Here is a 17,335-nt window from a genome sequence, read left to right as displayed (position 1 = left end):
CAAGGATTGGTTAGAGGCAGGTGAGATTATATAACAAAAATGTCATGGAACCTAAGGAAAAGGGAGGGGTAATGGTTGTAGTAAAGAAACAAAGCATTGGTCCAGAGTAAGTGTTAATTGCAGAATAAAGGACAGCTCTGAAAGCAAAAACATGAAAACAAGATGCAGACTGGCACTTGTAAAAAAAATCAAAACAGAGAACAGAGTTGACGGTCTGAAGTTGTTGAACTCAATGTTGAGCCCAGAAGGCTGTAAAGTGCCTCATTGGAGGATGAGGTGCTGTTCGTCCAGCTTGTGTTGGGCTTCTTGGGAACATTGCAGCAGGCCGAGGAGAGAAATGTGAGCATGAGAGCAAGGTGGTGAATTATAATGGCAGCAACTGGAAGGTCAGGGTCATGCTTGTGGACTGAGCGGAGGTGTTCCACAAAGAGGGCAGCAAACAGGGAACAGATGAATTAAAGAGAAACCATTTGTGTCCAGAACATTATGCACATCCTTTTACTCTGGTTGTCTTCAATCCTCAAGTAATTCTCTGTTTTTCTTAACCATGTTCTGTTTCATGAATAAACTTTTATCAATAAAAGTATTTAATTTTTCTGGACTTTTCATGATTAGCTTCATGTACTTCAGGGAAAGTGGGTGAGAGGGGTTGGCAGGCTCTTTAACAGAAAGTGAGTCCCTCTAAGGTAATTGGCAGATGAGATTTTATTTTTTGACACTGAGTTTTTCTGATCGGCCTGAAAGCAGAATCAATAGTATCTTTCCAAAGGGTAAATACTTGAAAGGGAAGAATTTGCAGGGCTGTGGGGAAAAAGCAGAGCAGTTGGATGAATCAGAGAGTCCTTCAAAGAGATGGCAGGGGCACGATGGGCCAAATGGACTCCTGCAGCCTGTGAATCTGAGCCTCCTGCTTTTGTGCAGGTTAAAAGGGATAGATTTCATTTCAGCCTCTTCCCTGTATCTGTATTTAAAGAGACAGGTTTCTGTTCAGCTCTGAGTGACCGATATAACAATGTCTCCATTCCTCTGTATTTACACATGGAACAAACCTTGCATAGCTGATTGTAGCCAACAGCCTTCCTGTAGCTCTCTCTGGACACAGCAAGAAAGTGTTTGACTGCTTAACAATAGCGACATCCCCTGAAAATAATTTAGACACCACAACAGAAAAAACCTGCATTCATATAACACCTTTAAACATCCCAGGGAGCTTCACAGGTGTGATTACGAAACAGAAGATGACACTGAGCCACATAAAGAGATATTAGCTCAGATGACCAGTAGCTTGGTCAGGTTCAAGGAATGTCCTCAAGGAGCAAAAAAGATCGAGGGGCAGAGAGATTTAGAGAGGGAATTCCAGAGCATGGGGCCTAAGTAGTTGAAGACATGGCCTTCAGTGGTTGTTCAATAGAAGCTGGGGATAATGAAGAGGCCAGAATTAGTGAAGCACAGATATCTTGGAGAGTTGTAGGGATGGAGAAGGTTACAGAGATGGGGAGAGTGTGTGAGACCACGTGGTGATTTGAAAAAAAGGAGGCCATGGAGGGATTTGAAAAGAATGGGTCAGAATTTAGCTTAATTCAAAATCCCATTTACTTTTACAGAGGTAAAATCAGCCAAAGAGGAGAATATTCAAATGGAGGCATTGCTTGCGTGGGAGCCAATGTTGATCAGTGAGCACGGGGGGAGGTGGGGTGATTGGTGAACGGGACTGAGTGTGAGTTGGGAGACCGGCAGCAGAGTTTCTCTATTGAAGAAAACTGGTCCAGTTCTGTACATTTCCCATCACATCCCTTATGTCGAAGATCAAGCTGACATCATCACATTCCATTGGGATTGCGCAATCCGCTGACATCATTGCATTCCATCGTGATAATATCATAATATGGCATCAGCATGTTTGTGATTCCACAATCAGCTGATACCAGACTATAGACTTCATTGGGAGTGTGGGATTAGCTGATGGCTGCACATTCCTTTATCATTGTGCAGTGAGCAGAAACATTCATTTGTGTGAGTTTGTAAACAGAATTTTTAATGACTTGTATAGAATTGATCTTCAGATCTGGAAAATGATCTGGATCTCGAACATTTACCACTAAAATTAACTAATTTGGTAATGCAAATGTATGTGACTTCTTTGATGACAGTTTGTTATCATTGTTTACAATGAATTGTTAGAGGTGAAACAAATCATTCCATCACCCAATCTCCCAATGTTAACAAACACTTCTAAAATTTGAGTATTTCTGAAAAACGAGACATGCTGTTGAAGTTTTTTCTCTTGCACTCATCAGGACAGATGCAAGAATACCAAATGTCAAAGGGAGCAACAATTTATACTGACTGAGAAACAAGGTGTTGATTGGTTGGCACATAGACTCTGATTGGTTGAGGGGTTGCCATGGGGAATGCACCAGGGAATAATTGTCCACCAAGTTTTTGTTTAATTGACAAGATAAAATGCCTGGACAAATTCCTTTTGCCTGCAGAGGACTGGGCTCTGTGAACGAATACAAAAGATTCCAGGATCTGGATGGGGTCTGAATCTTCACCAAATGTAGTAATTTCTTCCTTGGGCCAGACCATATTTGTGTACCACACTTGTTCAAGTACATCCATTAGTTTGTGAGATGTATTACAAACAGACAAACAGGGATGAAAACATGCTCTGTATCTGAAAAGCAGAAAAAAATAAACATTTATTAAGAGTTTGCATCTGCACATCCAACAACCAGCTCTGAAAACTCTGCTCACATTTTGACAGCTGTGACAAATTCCACCCCAGCAGTGGAGACAATCCACAACATTCAAAAACAATCAACATTCAAAATAAAATAAACTACAACAATTGAAAATAAAAAAATCATTTCTCCCATCTCCCAATGTGAACGGATCCCTGCAAAAATTCCAGGATCTCGATAATCACCAAAACCAAATAAGTTCTTACGTGGGCCATATCCTGTTGGCGTACTGAGTTTTGTTAAAATCCATCCATTATTTTGTGAGATAAATTGTTTACAGACAAACAGAATAACAGGGATGAAAAGATTACGTCGGCCCATCTTCAGTGGCAGAGCTACTTTCAGTACGTTGAGCCCCCGATATCTATTCTCGGCCTGCATTGCACAGGGGGAAAAGGGCTGGATTCTCAGACCAGCAAGTCAAGGCACCCTCTTTAAATGGCCAACTCCCACAATGGATTCACTGGCCTCTGAAGGGAAGTAGCCTCGGTCCACACTGGGAGTTCCTGCCCCCAGTCAGCTGGCTCGTGCTGGCTCATGCTCCTGCTGGATGACCTGCATATGAGGATAGGAGCGTGTTGGAATAAAAAGAAATCTGCATTTATATAGCGCTTTTCACCACCTCAGGGCATCTCAATGTGTTTCACTGCCACTGAAGCTCCTTCTGAAGTGTCACTGCAGGAAACATGGAACCCAAATTGTGCACAGCAAGATTCCACAGACAGCAATGTGATGATCACCAGATCATATATTTTTACTGTTGGTTGAGTGATAAATATCGAGCCCCAGGACAACGGGTGAACTCCTCCTCCTCCTGCTCTCCTCAGATTAATGTCTCACTCAAAAGATGGTCCCTCCGACAGGATGGCTCTCCCTCAGTACTGGCACCGGGAGTGCGGGCCCTGGATTATGGGGGCTCAATTATCTGGAGTGGTGATTCGAACCCCCCACCTCCTGACTCAGAGGCGAGAGTGCTACCCACCGTCATGCCATGTTGAATAGAATCAGCGAGCTAGTGTTCTAGAATCATGGAATGGTTACAACACTGAAGGAGGCCATTCAGCCCACTGTGTCTGTGCCAGCTCTCTGCAAGAGCAACTCACCCAGACCCACTCCCCCTGCCTTTTCCCCATAACCCTGCTTTCTCCTCTTCAGATAATGATCCAATTCTCTGTGGAAAACCATGAGTGAATCTGCCTCCAGGTCCTTTCAGTCCTGGTGCCATTCTCGTAAATTTCCTCCGCTCCCTCTCTAAGAACTTCACATCTTTCCTGAAGTGTGGGGCCCAGTTGTAGGGTTCCATTCTAGAGAGATAGAATTGAAAAGCAGGGAGGTTATGTTTAACTTGTTTCGAACCATGGTTAGACTACGCTGGGAGTACTGTCAACATTTGTGATCTCCACTTAGAAAAAGGAAATAGAGGCACTGGAGAAGGAGTAACAAAGATTCACAAGAATAATACCAGAAATGAGAGCATTTAACTCTCAGGAAAGGCTGCGGTTGCTTTTCTCTAGAAAAGAGAAGACTGAAGGGTGACCTGATGGAAGTCTTTAAGATGATGAAGGGGTTCAATAATCCAGTAGGGATTTCATGAGAAACCTCTTTACCCTGTGAGTGGTGAGAATGTGGAACTCGCTACCACAGTGAGTGGTTGAGGTGAATAGCATGAATACATTTAAGGGGAAGCTAGATACATACATGAGGGAGAAAGGAATAGAAGGATGTGCTGATGGGGGGAAATGAAGAGGGGTGGGTGGAGGCTCATGAGGAGCATAAATACTGACAGAGACCAATTGAGCTGACTGGCCTGGCCCTGTGCTGTAGACTCAATGGAACTGAGACAAATGTATTTATTTTAAGTCTACCTGTAGTGGTAGGAAAAACACTAGTTACAATCCAGGAAAAAATAAATGTCCTTCATCAGCTTTTGTGGATCATTTCAGTGGAAATGTGCACTCCCAGGTTCAAAGAGCATCAGCCACTGGAAGCAAAGTCGTGAGACCGGCCAGTCCAGCAGAAAGAAACCCTCCAACCCTCCCACTTCACCATGTGTTAGAATGAACATGGTTCAGTCCTGGATGTGATTAACAGCAGCAATAACAGCAGAATCCAACCCCTATAATCATTTGTGAACTCACCAGTTGTCTCAATAGGTGGACTGACCGAGTAACTCCCTTCCCACACACAGGTGAACGGCCTCTCCCCAGTGTGAACTCGCTGGTGACTCCGCAGTTTGGATGATGTTCTAAATCTCTGCACAGTGAAAGCAGCTGAACGGTCTCTCAGTGTGAATGCGCAGGTGGGCCATCAGTCCCAGAGAGCTTTTGAAACCACTCCCACAGTCAGAGCATTTAAAAGGTCTCTCATTCGTGTGAGTGACATGGTGTATCAGCAGGCTGGATGACTGAGTAAATCCCTTCCCACACACAGAGCAGGTGAAAGGTCTCTCCCCAGTGTGAACTCGCTGGTGCCTCTGCAGGTGGGATAACTTGAGTGAATCCCTTCTCCCATACAGAGCAGGTGAATGGCTTCTCCCTGGTGTGAACTCGCTGGTGTGTCCGCAGGGAGATTGACTGAATGAATCCCTTCCCACATTCGGAGCAGGTGAATGGCTCCTCCCCCGCATGAACTCGCTGGTGGATCTGCAGGGTGGATAAATCGGTGAATCCCTTCCCACACTCAGAGCAGGTGAACGGCCTCTCCCCACTGTGAGCTCGCTGGTACCTCAGCAGGGCAGATGAATCACTAAGACTCTTCCCACACTCGGAGCAGCTGAATGGTCTCTATCTGGTGTGAACTCGCTGGTGTCTCTTCAGGTGGGATGAAGCAGTGAATCCCTTCTCACACTCATAACAGGTGAATGGCCTTTCCCCACAGTGAAATCACTGATGTACCAGTCGGTAGGATGACTGAGAGAATCCCTTCCCACACTCAGAGCAGGTGAACGGCCTCTCCCCTGTGTGAATGCATCGATGAGTTTTCAGTGCAGATTGGGTCAGGAATCCCTTCCCACAGTCCCCACATTTCCATAGTTACTCCATGATGCGTGTATCCTTCTGTATCTCGAGGTTCGATGCTTTTTCAGGCTGTTTAACTAGTTAAAGCTCTTGCCACAATCTGTGCACTGGAAACAATCACTCCGGTGTGTGTGTCTCAGGTCCTTTCCAGTCCCCCTGATGTTTCAAACATTTTGAAGCAGACAGAACCGGCAAACATTTCTCCTTCTAGATTCAAAGGCTGAGGATATTCATATTATGATGAATTGAGTCATTCTGGCAGTGTTTGACATGATGTTTGGATTTCAGATTTCTATCTGCAAATGGTCCCCTTCTAATATCCTGTGAAAGGAGTTCCCAAAAGTCATCGCTGTCAGTACAGCATAGTAATTCAGAACAGACAATTCTAGTTTCTATGGAACATCCTTTCCTCTCTCGTTCCCTAAAAGCTGTAAATCTCCATCTCCCACAAACTCTCACTCCATTCTCACTCTGCTGTACCTAATGTACATCCTTCCAATTCACCTGAAAGTGCTCATTCATGCTGAGCAACAGATCCATGCTCAGATCTTCTTGTGCAAAGATTTGAGAATCTTTCTATAACCGTATTTACTGACAGTGGTAGAAGTGGAGACAATCAATTATTTCAAAATGAAATTGGATAGGCATTTGAAGGAAATAAACTTGCAGAGGAACGGGGATATAGAGAGGGAATGGGACTGACTGAATTGCTCCACAGAGAGTTAGCATGGACTCGACTTACCAAATGGACTCCTTCTGTGCTCTAATGACTATGACTGGAAATATATAATGTAGATACAATACTATATTACAGCACTAGAAATAATAAGTCAACTTGATTACAGAACCATAAATAATATATCTAATATGTACCAGAGAACAGCACGAGACATATCTCTGTTCTATATTAATTTACTGTCCCCTTAAATGTCAGCCATCTCCTGGGGAAACCAGCCCTTTAATTGTGAACATTAGGAAAGAGACCATCCTTTTAGCCAGACAAATAAATGTGTCAAGCTGAGGGAGCAAAGGATGTCAATGTCTTTAAGAGGGAGAGAGACCTGGGCCAACCTTTCCAGAGTCTGCACCCTCCCTGGATTCACTTCCTTTCCCTTCAGTTCCTGCAAGTCAACAATTTCCCCCCAGAATGAGAAAAGAGATGGAAAGGGGGAGAAAAGAAAGTGTTTTACTCACAGATGTTGGACACAGGAGGAGGTTTCAGTCTGAAGCGCGGACACGGGAGCCCCGCCCCCACCCATTGTTCCCCCTCCCCCTCCACCTCCTCGAGCCAAGGTTTCCAGGCAACCAGCTGACGGCTCCAGCCAGAGAGAGAAGCCGCTCGAAGAACTCGGGAGGGAAAGCTGCACATGTGCGGGGGAGGGGAAGCTGCGCATGTGCGGGGGAGAGCCCGCCCCTTCCCTTCATGCTGAGGAGCTGGCTAATGGGAAGAGTTAGAGGACCGGAAGGAAACTTGTCCTCCAGCCAATCAGAGCGCGGGCTTTCTGTGAATGAAAATTGAGCTTCACACAAACTAAAATTTCCTCCTGTGTCCAACGTTTGTGAGTAAAACACTTTCTTTTCTCCCCCTTTCTTTTCTCATTCTGGGGGGAAATTGTTGACTTGCAGGAACTGAAGGGAAAGGAAGTGAATCCAGGGAGGGTGCAGACTCTGGAAAGGTTGGCCCAGGTCTCTCTCTCTCTCTTAAAGACATTGACATCCTTTGCTCCCTCAGATTGACATATCGAACTGGCCTCGGGAGCCAAGGTAAATCATGGGAAAAGCGAGGCCATATTCTTTGGGAACTGGGCTGACTGATCCTTTGTCCCCCTCACTGTCAGGGCTGATGGCCTGAAGGTGCTGGGGATATGGTTCGGAGGGACCAGTGCATGTGTTAGAAACTGGAAGGAACGAGAGTCTATGGTGAAAAGAAAACTGAGCATGTGGGAGTGATGCTCCCTCTCCATTGCGGGTCATCAGGAGTGAGGCACTCTCGATGTTGCTGTATGTGGCGCAGGTCTGGCCCATTCCAGACTCCTGTGCGATGGTGATCACCCGAGCCATCTTTCACTTTATCTGGAGGTTGAAAATGGATCATGTCCGCAGGGACGTGATGTACAAGCCTCTAGACAAAGGGGGAAAAAACGTTCCCAACATCGCCCTCATACTGATGGCCACCTTTGTGTTCAGCTGCATCAAGTTGTGCGTAGACCTTCGGTACGCAAACACCAAGTGTCACTACGTGCTGAGGTTCTACCTGTCCCCGGTGTTGCGAAGGATGGATCTGGCCACACTGCCGCGGAACGCTCCAAGTAGTTGGACCGTGCTGTACCAGCTGTCCCTCATGGAAAAAATTATGCAGAGAAACAACTTTGACCACAAGTCCATCAGGCAATGGTCTGGGTAATGCTTACGTAATGTCTTAGAGGCCCTGTGGGGAAAGGAAAGGGTGGATCTTGTAGGATGGTTCCCCGAGCAGACTGTCAAAGTCATTTGGTAGAATGTCTTATCGCCAGAACTTTCCAACAAGCACCAAGACTTAACTTGGCTGGTGGTGAGAAAGGCCCTCCCTGTCAGATCCTTCCAACATGCCAGGAGTCTCACCCCCTCTGTACATTGCCCTCAAGGTGACTGTGGTGGGGACCAGACCATTGTTCACCTCCTTGTGGATTGTGCCTTTGCAAAGAAGATCTGGAGAGAGATGCAGTGGTTTCTGTTGACGTTCATCCCGAGCAGTTCTGTGACACAGGACTCTGTGCTCTACGGGCTGTTCCCAGGAGGACAAACCAAGACAAATGTCAACTGCAGCAGGAGGATCATCAACTTGGTGAAAGACACTCTTTGGTCTGCCTGAAACTTGTTGGTCTTCCAGCGCAAAGAGTTGTCCCTGACTGAGTGTTGCAGACTGGCACATTGCAAAGTCCAGGACTACGTGCTGAGGGAAGCACTAAAGCTTGGGGCAGCTGCCGTAAAGGTGCAATGGGGAAGGGTCGCTGTCTAAGACCTTTCTGCCACAGTGCACTGAGGGGCTGGGAACTATACAGCTCAAAATGAATGTCTGCAAATGATTGTAATATTCATTGATTGTATTGATGAACCTCGTGATACATGTTGTAAAAGTTAAACCTGATTGTACTTTTGTGATACAGAAACAGAAACAGAAATACCTGGAAAAATTCAGCAGGTCCGGCAGCATCGGCGGAGAAGAGCACAGTTGACGTTTCGAATCCTCATGACCCTTCAACAGAACTAAGTAAAAAAGGAAAGGGGTGAAACATAAGCTGGTTTAAGGTGGGGGCATTGTTGGGACAAGAAACCAGTAATAGGTGGAAATAACCAAAAGATGTCACAGACAAAAGGACAAAGAGGTGTTGAAGGTGGTGATATTATCTAAAGGAATGTGCTAATTAAGAGTAGAAAGCAGGACAAACAAGGTGGGAGTGGGGTGAAGGAATACTAAAAAGGCTAAAAGGTAGAGATAAACAATGGGTAGTAATACATTAAAAATAATGGAAATAGGTGGGAAAAGAAAAATCTATATAAATTATTGGAAAAAACAAAAAGGAGGGGGAAGAAACGGAAAGGGGGTGGGGATGGAGGAGAGAGTTCATCATCTAAAATTGTTGAACTCAATATTCAGGCCGGAAGGCTGTAAAGTGCCTAATCGGAAGATGAGGTGCTGTTCCTCCAGTTTGCGTGAGCTTCACTGGAACAATGCAGCAAGCCAAGGACAGACATGTGGGCATGAGAGCAGGGTGGGGTGTTGAAATGGCAAGCGACAGGGAGGTCTGGGTAATGCTTGCGGACAGACCGAAGGTATTCTGCAAAGCGGTCACCCAGTCTGCGTTTGGTCTCTCCAATGTAGAGGAAACTGCATTGGGAGCAACGAATGCAGTAGACTAAGTTGAGGGAAGTGCAAGTGAAATGCTGCTTCACTTGAAGGGAGTGTTTTTGTGATGGTGATTTTGAAATGGTTTGGAATGTTCTTCCAGATAGTTTATGAATAAAGTATATTTTTCAAAAAAACAAAATATTTGTGTGGCTAAAAGGATGCTCTCTTTCCTAATGTTCACAATTAAAGGGGTGGTTTCCCTAGGAGATGGCTGACATTTAAGGGGCCAGTAAATTAATATAGGACAGAGATATGTCTAATGTTGTGATAGGGAACAGTTTAGATATATTATTTGTAGTCCTGAATTAAATTCATGTATTATCCTTTCCAGTCTTGTAGTATAAGACTGTAGCTGTGTATATATTTCCAGTCATTACGGCACAGAAGGAGTTAATTCGGCAACTCAAGTCCATGCTGACTCTCTGTGGAAGAATCCAGTCAGTCCCATTCCCCTTCGATATCCCCGTTCCCTTGCAAGTGTATTTTCATCAAGTGTCCATTGAATTTCATTCTGAAATCAATGATCATCTCCAGTTCCACCATCCACAGACACACTGAATTTCAGGTCATGATCACTCACTCCTAAATACTGTTGGTTTTTGCATTCCCCCATACCGCTAATCATGCAATGCATATTATATTACAACATTTGTACTTCTCTAATGTGTTCATGCATATGGCTCACAGCTCTGTTTGCTGGACTGACAGTACTGAACATGGATCTGTCAATCAGGATGAATTTGCACCTTCAGGAGAATTGGGAGGTTGAAAATTAGGTACAGCAGAGTGAGCTTGGAGGGAGAGTGTGTAGGACAGATTTGCAGGTTTTGGGGAACAGGAGAGGAATGAATGTTTCATAGAAACTAGAATTGTCGATTCTGAATTTATATCCTGTACTGACAGTAAACTCCTTTTGCAGGATATTAGAGGGCGAGGATTTGCAGACAGAAATCTCAAACCAAAAATCACATTAAGCTCTCACAGTGTCATTCAGTTCATCAGGACCTGAACATAATTGACTTTTGAATGTGGAGAAATGTTTGGCTGTTCTGTCTGTGGGGAAAGATTCTAAACATTGGTGTGATTGGAAAAGCACCGAGACACACACACCCGAGTGAGAGTGTTCCAGTGCACTGACTGTGGAAAGAGTTTTAACCAGTTACACAGCCTGAAAAAAAAAATCACACCATTCACAGCGGGGAGAGACTGTACATGTGTTCTGTGCATGTATGAGGCTTCAACTGATCGTCAAACACAGAGAAGACATAAGGACACCCACACCATGGAGAAAGCATGGAAATGTGGGGACTGTGGGAAGGGATTCCAGAACCCGTCTGTGCTAGAAATTCTCAAACCAAAATTCACGTTAGCATCCGCCAGAGTCACTTGATTCATCAGGACCTGAATATTATCGGCCTTTCAATCTAGAAGGAGAGATGATTGTCTGTTCTGTCTGCTTCAAAATGTTTCAAACATCAGTGTGATTGGAAAAGCACTGAGACACACACACCCGAGTGAGAGTGTTTCCGGTTACACAGACTGAAAAAACATCACCATTCACAAAGGGGAGACACCACACATGTGTTGTGTGTGGACAAGGCACCAATTGATCAACAGATGTGGAGATACACGAGGGCATGTGCACCATGGAGAAACTGTGGAAATGTGGGGACGGTGGGAAGGGATTCCAAACCACATCTGCGCTGGAAACTCATCGACACATTCACACCAGGGAGAGGCCATTCACCTGCCCTGGGCGTGGGAAGGGATTCACTCATTCCTCACACCTAGTGGCACACCAGGTCACTCACACCAGGGAGAGGCCGCTCACCTGCTCTGTGTGTAGGAAAGAATTCACTCAGTCATCCCACCTAGTGGCACACCAGATAGCTCACACCATGGAGAAGCCATTCATCTGCTCTGAGTATGGGAAGAGATTCACTCAATTATCCCATCTAGTAGCACACCAGGTAGTTCACACAGAGGAGAGGCCTTTCACCTGCTCTCAGTGTAGGAAAGGATTCACTCAATCTGCACACCTAGTGGCACACCAGGTAGTTCATACAGAGGAGAGGCTGTTCACCTGCTCTGAGTGCGGGAAGGGATTCACTCTGTCATCCCACCTAATGGCACACCAGGTAGTTCACACAGAAGAGAGGCCGTTCACCTGCTCTGAGTGCGGGAAGGGATTCACTCAGTCGTCCCACCCTGTGGCACACCAGGTAGTTCACACGGGGGACAGGCCGTTCACCTACTCTGTGTGTGGGAAGGGATTCACTCAGTTATCCCACCTGCTGACACATCAACAGGTTCACACTGGAAAAGACCATTCACCCGCTCTCGATGTGGGAAGGATTCGCTCGGTTGTCCCATCTGCAGACACACCAGCAGGTTTACACTGGAAAGAGGCCCTTTGTTTGCTCCATGTGTGGGAAGAGATTCGCTCTTTCATCCTACCTGCCGACACATCAACAGGGTCACACTGGGGCGAGGCCGTTTGCCTGCTCTGAGTGTAGGAAGGGATTCACTCGGTTAACCAGCCTGCTCGGACTGTGGGAGTTAATTGTGTCGATTGAGGTAAAGTATATACAGGTGCAGGACATTTATTGGATGGTTATTTGAGCACATATAAAGAGACACTACTGACACAAAGTGGGGTGTATTCAGGAGGTATATACCTGTAATGTTTCATACTGTGAATAAATCTATACAAAGCAAAGACTGGCTCCAGTTTCTTCCTTCACCATTAGGCTGTCAGGATTATAACTTGGTAACAGAGAATACTTGTCTAATGGTGGAGGTTGGAAACTGAAGGAAAATAACATTTCAGACAGAAGCTTACAATGCGAGTAGCTTTTGTGAGAAATGGCTGAAAACAAGTGGAAATTGTCAGGGAATTGTTCTGAAGAAGGGTCATGTGGACTCGAAACGTTAACTCTGTTTCTCTCTCCACAGATGCTGCTTGACCTGCTGAGTTTTTCCAACCCTCTCTGTTTTTATGTCAGATTTCCAGCATCTGCAGTAATTTGCTTTTATGTTATGGAAATTGTCAGGGTCTGATTACCCGCCGATGTTCTCGGAGTCTGAGCCACACGACCAGTGGAAGAATGAAGTGGAGATGTAGACACGGGTTACGTTCCTATCAAGGAGGACACAAGGTCTGGTCTTGGCATTGTCACTTCCCAACAAAAGTAAAACCAGAAGCAAAGTATTTAGTGAGCTGGATGCCCATCAGTTGAATACTGAAGAAGGTTTGCATCTTCTATTCAGGTTCATTGATGAGACTTATAAGAAAGATGATCTATTGGATGCCTATGAAGCATAGATGGACTTTGACAGGTTTCGAATGAGCTGATCTGGATATCACAACAAAAGACAGGATTGGAACAGCACTAGTAGGCAAATGAACCCCAGGAATGACCAAGGAACAATTAACAGGTCTTTCAGGCCTGACTCAAAATATCATTATGTGATGAACTGCCCAAAGTGGAACATCAGGGTCTTCGAAGTGACACATGACACAGAGAATTCTGAGGCTGAAGATGATGATGGTGATCACTCTGAAAGAATTGTACTCGTCACAAGGAGATTTGGTCCCAAACTCATTCAACTGTGCTGTGTTAGACAGTGGCTGCTCCTCGACAGTATGTGGATCAGTTGGTGCAAATATTATCCAGATTCACCTCGTAATGAGGATTGACACAAGGAATATGAAAGTTCTACTTGTCTTTGGTGATGTGAACACATTGACGTCAATAAAAAGAGTTGGGATTTTTGCAAAATAGCTGGAGTCGGCCATGTTATCAGGACTGGTGTAGTCTCTAGTGTGATACTCTTACTGTTGAGTAAACCTTCCACAAAAAAGGCACAAATGCAACTGGACATTGAAAGTCAGTGGATCTGCAGTTTACTCAATCAGGACATTATCGTCTCCCCTTAACAATACCTGATGTTTCTAATCAGAGTGTTTGAGAAGGATTAATGGCATCAATGATAAGAATCAGAGAGAAACAAACAAATTATTTTAAAACTAAACAGACAATTTGCTCACCCTTCCTGTCAAAGATAACAAGTCCTGCTAAAAGTTGCAGGGGTGGTTGGTGAAGAGAATACGAGGCTCATGGAGGAGATTAGAGCAAAGTGTGAAATGTGTAAAAAGTATGGGAGGGCGCTGTCACATCCTATTGTAAACCTTCCCTTGGCACGTGACTTTAACCAGGTAGTTGTCATGGATCTAAAGGGATGGGACAAAGACAGAAATATTTTCATTCTACACTTTATAGACATGGTAACCGATTTACTCTTTCTCCAATAATACATGGCAAGGACAAAATGGAGATTACAGACCAAGTCATGGGGAAATGGATAGGGACTGGACCTGGGGCACCAGCTAAGTTTCTGACTGATAACGGAGGGGAAATTTGCTAATGACGAGTTTAGAGACGTGTGTGAAAACATGAACATTATGGTCATGAACACCGCAGCTGAAAATCCTTTCAGCAATGGACTCTGTGAAAGGAATCACGCTGTGATCAATGAATTGCTGCAGAAAATCTTAGCTGATCAGCCAAACTGCAAGTTGACAACTGTACTGGCATGGATGATTCATGTAAAGAATTTACTTTAGATGGTTGGAGGGAAAAGTCCCTTTCAATTGGTCTACAGGAGAAATCCCAAATTACCCTCTGTGCTGGGCGATAGTCCTCCAGCTTTCGAAGGGACTACAATTAGTTCCATTTTTAGTCATCAGTTATCGGATTGTTTCATAAAAAGAAGTGCTCGAACTAAGAAATTACTGGGAATCCTAGAAGAAGGATGTCTTAAAATTAATAATACTTTGTGCAAAATAAGGAAAATCATATTTTGTCCTCTTTGGTTTGTTTTGAAATATTGTTTATGCCGATTGTTACAATCCCGGTCGGGACCGTTAACGTTTAAAGAGAAATTTGAATACCCAGTGATAACTGAAAGAATTACGCCAGAAGATTCCACGTTTACAAACAAAACCAAAATTTACTGTATATATAAAACAAAAGAATATTAAAAACCAGCACTATGAACTTAATGTTTAAATCCCTCAGGAAGAAGGTAGTGAAACTTCCGCTTGAACTGAAAAGTCTATTTATAAAGATTTATGTCTATTTATAAGTCTATTTATAAAGATTTATGCTTTAAACCCAGTTCTACTTTTTAACTTCTCCACAAGAGAACTTATTCTTAATGGTATCTTGAAGGTTCATTCGCTTCTGTTCCTGGGACCATCCCAAAGGGATGTCAAAACTCTCCAGAATTCACTTTAATTCTCCTCAGTATTCCAGCTATTCTCCAAGCTCCAAGACTTTATGGGGGTCCTTCCATCAGCTTTAGGCTAAGAAACACTGCAATTTTCCCTTAAGGCCTCAAGGTTGTAGACTTTTCAGTTCAAGCGGAAGTTTCACTACCTTCTTCCTGAGGGATTTAAACATGCTGGTTCCTAATGACCCTCTTGGCTTCTCGTCCCACAGCTGGTTCACAGCTCCTGGTCCCACACTTCCTGCTGACTGACCAAGCTGCCCGCAGGCTGCTGATTGAAACTGCCTTCAGTGAGAAAATAAAAAGAAAAATCCACAATGGATCATCCAATGTTTAAGTGTTCTCACTATCAACACCAACCTTACTGAATAAACATAGGTCACATTTTAACTGTAATTAGCCCAGGCTTGTTTGATTTGGATTTCCATCAGAGTTGTGTTCAACAGTTTCTCAACCCAGAGTTTCCATTGAGCTACATTTCAATCCCCAAACTAAAAGTTATTTTTCAAACCGTATGAATTATGAACTTAGATATTCGCAGCAGCCGGCATGATGGGCCGAATGGCCTTCTTCTGTGCTCTTTGAGCCTGGTATACATTGAAAGGGAGGGGATCATCTTCAATTGTGGGTGACATATTAAAGGAAGCAGTGCCTCCTCTTCTCTGAATGTTTAGTTTAACACTCAACATTCTCTGAAGTGGCAGATGGAATTTAATACAGAGAAGACAGGCAATGTGATTTAGCAGAGGGGATAGGAAGAGGAAATTTAGATGTAAATAGAACAGTTCTAAAGAGTGAGCAGGGGGTTCATGTGCAGAAGTCATTGAAGGTGGCAGGACTGAGTGAGAGAGGAATTAGCAAAGCACATGGGATCTTGGGCTTCAGAAATAGAGGGATTGAGAACAAAAGCAGGGAAGTTTTGCTGAACATTTATAAAGCTCTGGTTAGGCCACAACTAGAGTATTAAGTCCAGTTCTGGTCACCACACTTTAGGAAGGATGTGAGGGTCGATGAGAGGGTGGAGAGGAGATTTACCAGAATGGTTCCAGGGATGAGGGATTTTAACCACAAGGTTAGGTTGGAGAAGCTGGGGTTGGTCTCCTTGGAGCAATGGAGTTTGAGGGGAGATTTGATGGAGATGTACAAGATTATGACAGGTTTAGATAAGGAGGACAGAGAAAAGCTGTTCCCATTCACTGATGATACAAGGATGAGGCGGACACAGATTTAAAGTTTTGTACAGGAGATGTATCAACATCACTGTGGGTATATCTTCACTGTCGCTAGGTCAAATCCTGGAATTCCTCCCCAACAGCACTGTGGGTGTACCTACACCACATGGACTGCAGCAGTTCAAGAAGGCAGCTCAACACCACCTTCTCAAGGGCAATTAGGGATGGGCAATAAATGCTGGCCCAGCCAGTGACACCCAGACCCCATGAAAGAATGAAAATGAAAAGATTTGGGGGGGATTTGAGGAGGAACATTTTTACACAGCGAGTGGTGATGACCTGGAACTCGCTGTCTGCGAGGTGGGTGGAAGCTGAGACAATGAACGGTTTCAACAGGAAATTGGATGGGCACTTGAGGAAAATAAATTTTAAGGACGACAGGGAGAGAACGAGGCAATGGGACTGACTGGTTTGCTCTGCAGTGAGCTGGCATGGACACGATGGGCTGAATAGACTCCTCTACCCTAATGACTATGATCTAAAAAGAACAATTTCAGCTGCTCCAGTCTCTCCAACTAACTGAAGTCCCTCATCCCTGGTGCCATTCTCGTAAATCTCCTCTGTACCCTCTATAAGAACTTCACATCTTTCCTGAAGTGTGGGGCCCAGATTTAGGGTTCCATTCTAGAGAGATAGAATTGAAAAGCAGGGAGGTTATATTCAACTTGTTTCGAACCATGGTTAGACTACACTGGGAGTACTATCAACATATGTGATCTCCATTTAGAAAAAGGAAATAGAGGCACTGGAGAAGGGGCAACAAAGATTCACAAGAATAATACCAGAAATGAGAGCATTTAACCCTCAGGAAAGACTGGGGCTGCTTTCCTCTAGAAAAGAGAAGACTGAAGGGTGACCTGATGGAAGTCTTTAAGATGATGAAGGGGTTCAATAATCCAATCGGGATTTCCTGAGAAACCTCTTTACTCAGTGAATGGTGAGAGTGTGGAACTTGCTACCACAGCGAGTGGTTGAGGTGAACAGCATGAATACATTTAAGGGGAAGCTAAATACATACATGAGAGATAAAGGAATAGAAGGATATGCTGGTGGGGGGAGATGAAGAGGGGCGAGTGGAGGCTCATGTGGAGCTTAAATACAGACATAGACCAATTGAGCCGACTGGCCTGGCCCTGTGCTGTAGACTCAATGGAACAGAGT

At 44.5% G+C, this 17,335-nt stretch overlaps 1 protein-coding gene across 1 annotated transcript in view; it reads right to left on the bottom strand.

Moving 5' to 3' along the window:
• Positions 1 to 17,335, bottom strand: part of LOC121273703 (zinc finger protein 229-like) — a 1,112,939-nt gene that overhangs the window by 762,340 nt on the left and 333,264 nt on the right. The window lies entirely within an intron of this gene.

Source organism: Carcharodon carcharias, assembly GCF_017639515.1.
Source record: "Carcharodon carcharias isolate sCarCar2 chromosome 27 unlocalized genomic scaffold, sCarCar2.pri SUPER_27_unloc_1, whole genome shotgun sequence".
In the NCBI taxonomy this organism is placed as follows: domain Eukaryota; kingdom Metazoa; phylum Chordata; class Chondrichthyes; order Lamniformes; family Lamnidae; genus Carcharodon; species Carcharodon carcharias.
Note: the sequence above shows the minus strand (reverse complement) of the source record. Positions and strands in the feature narration are given on the sequence as shown.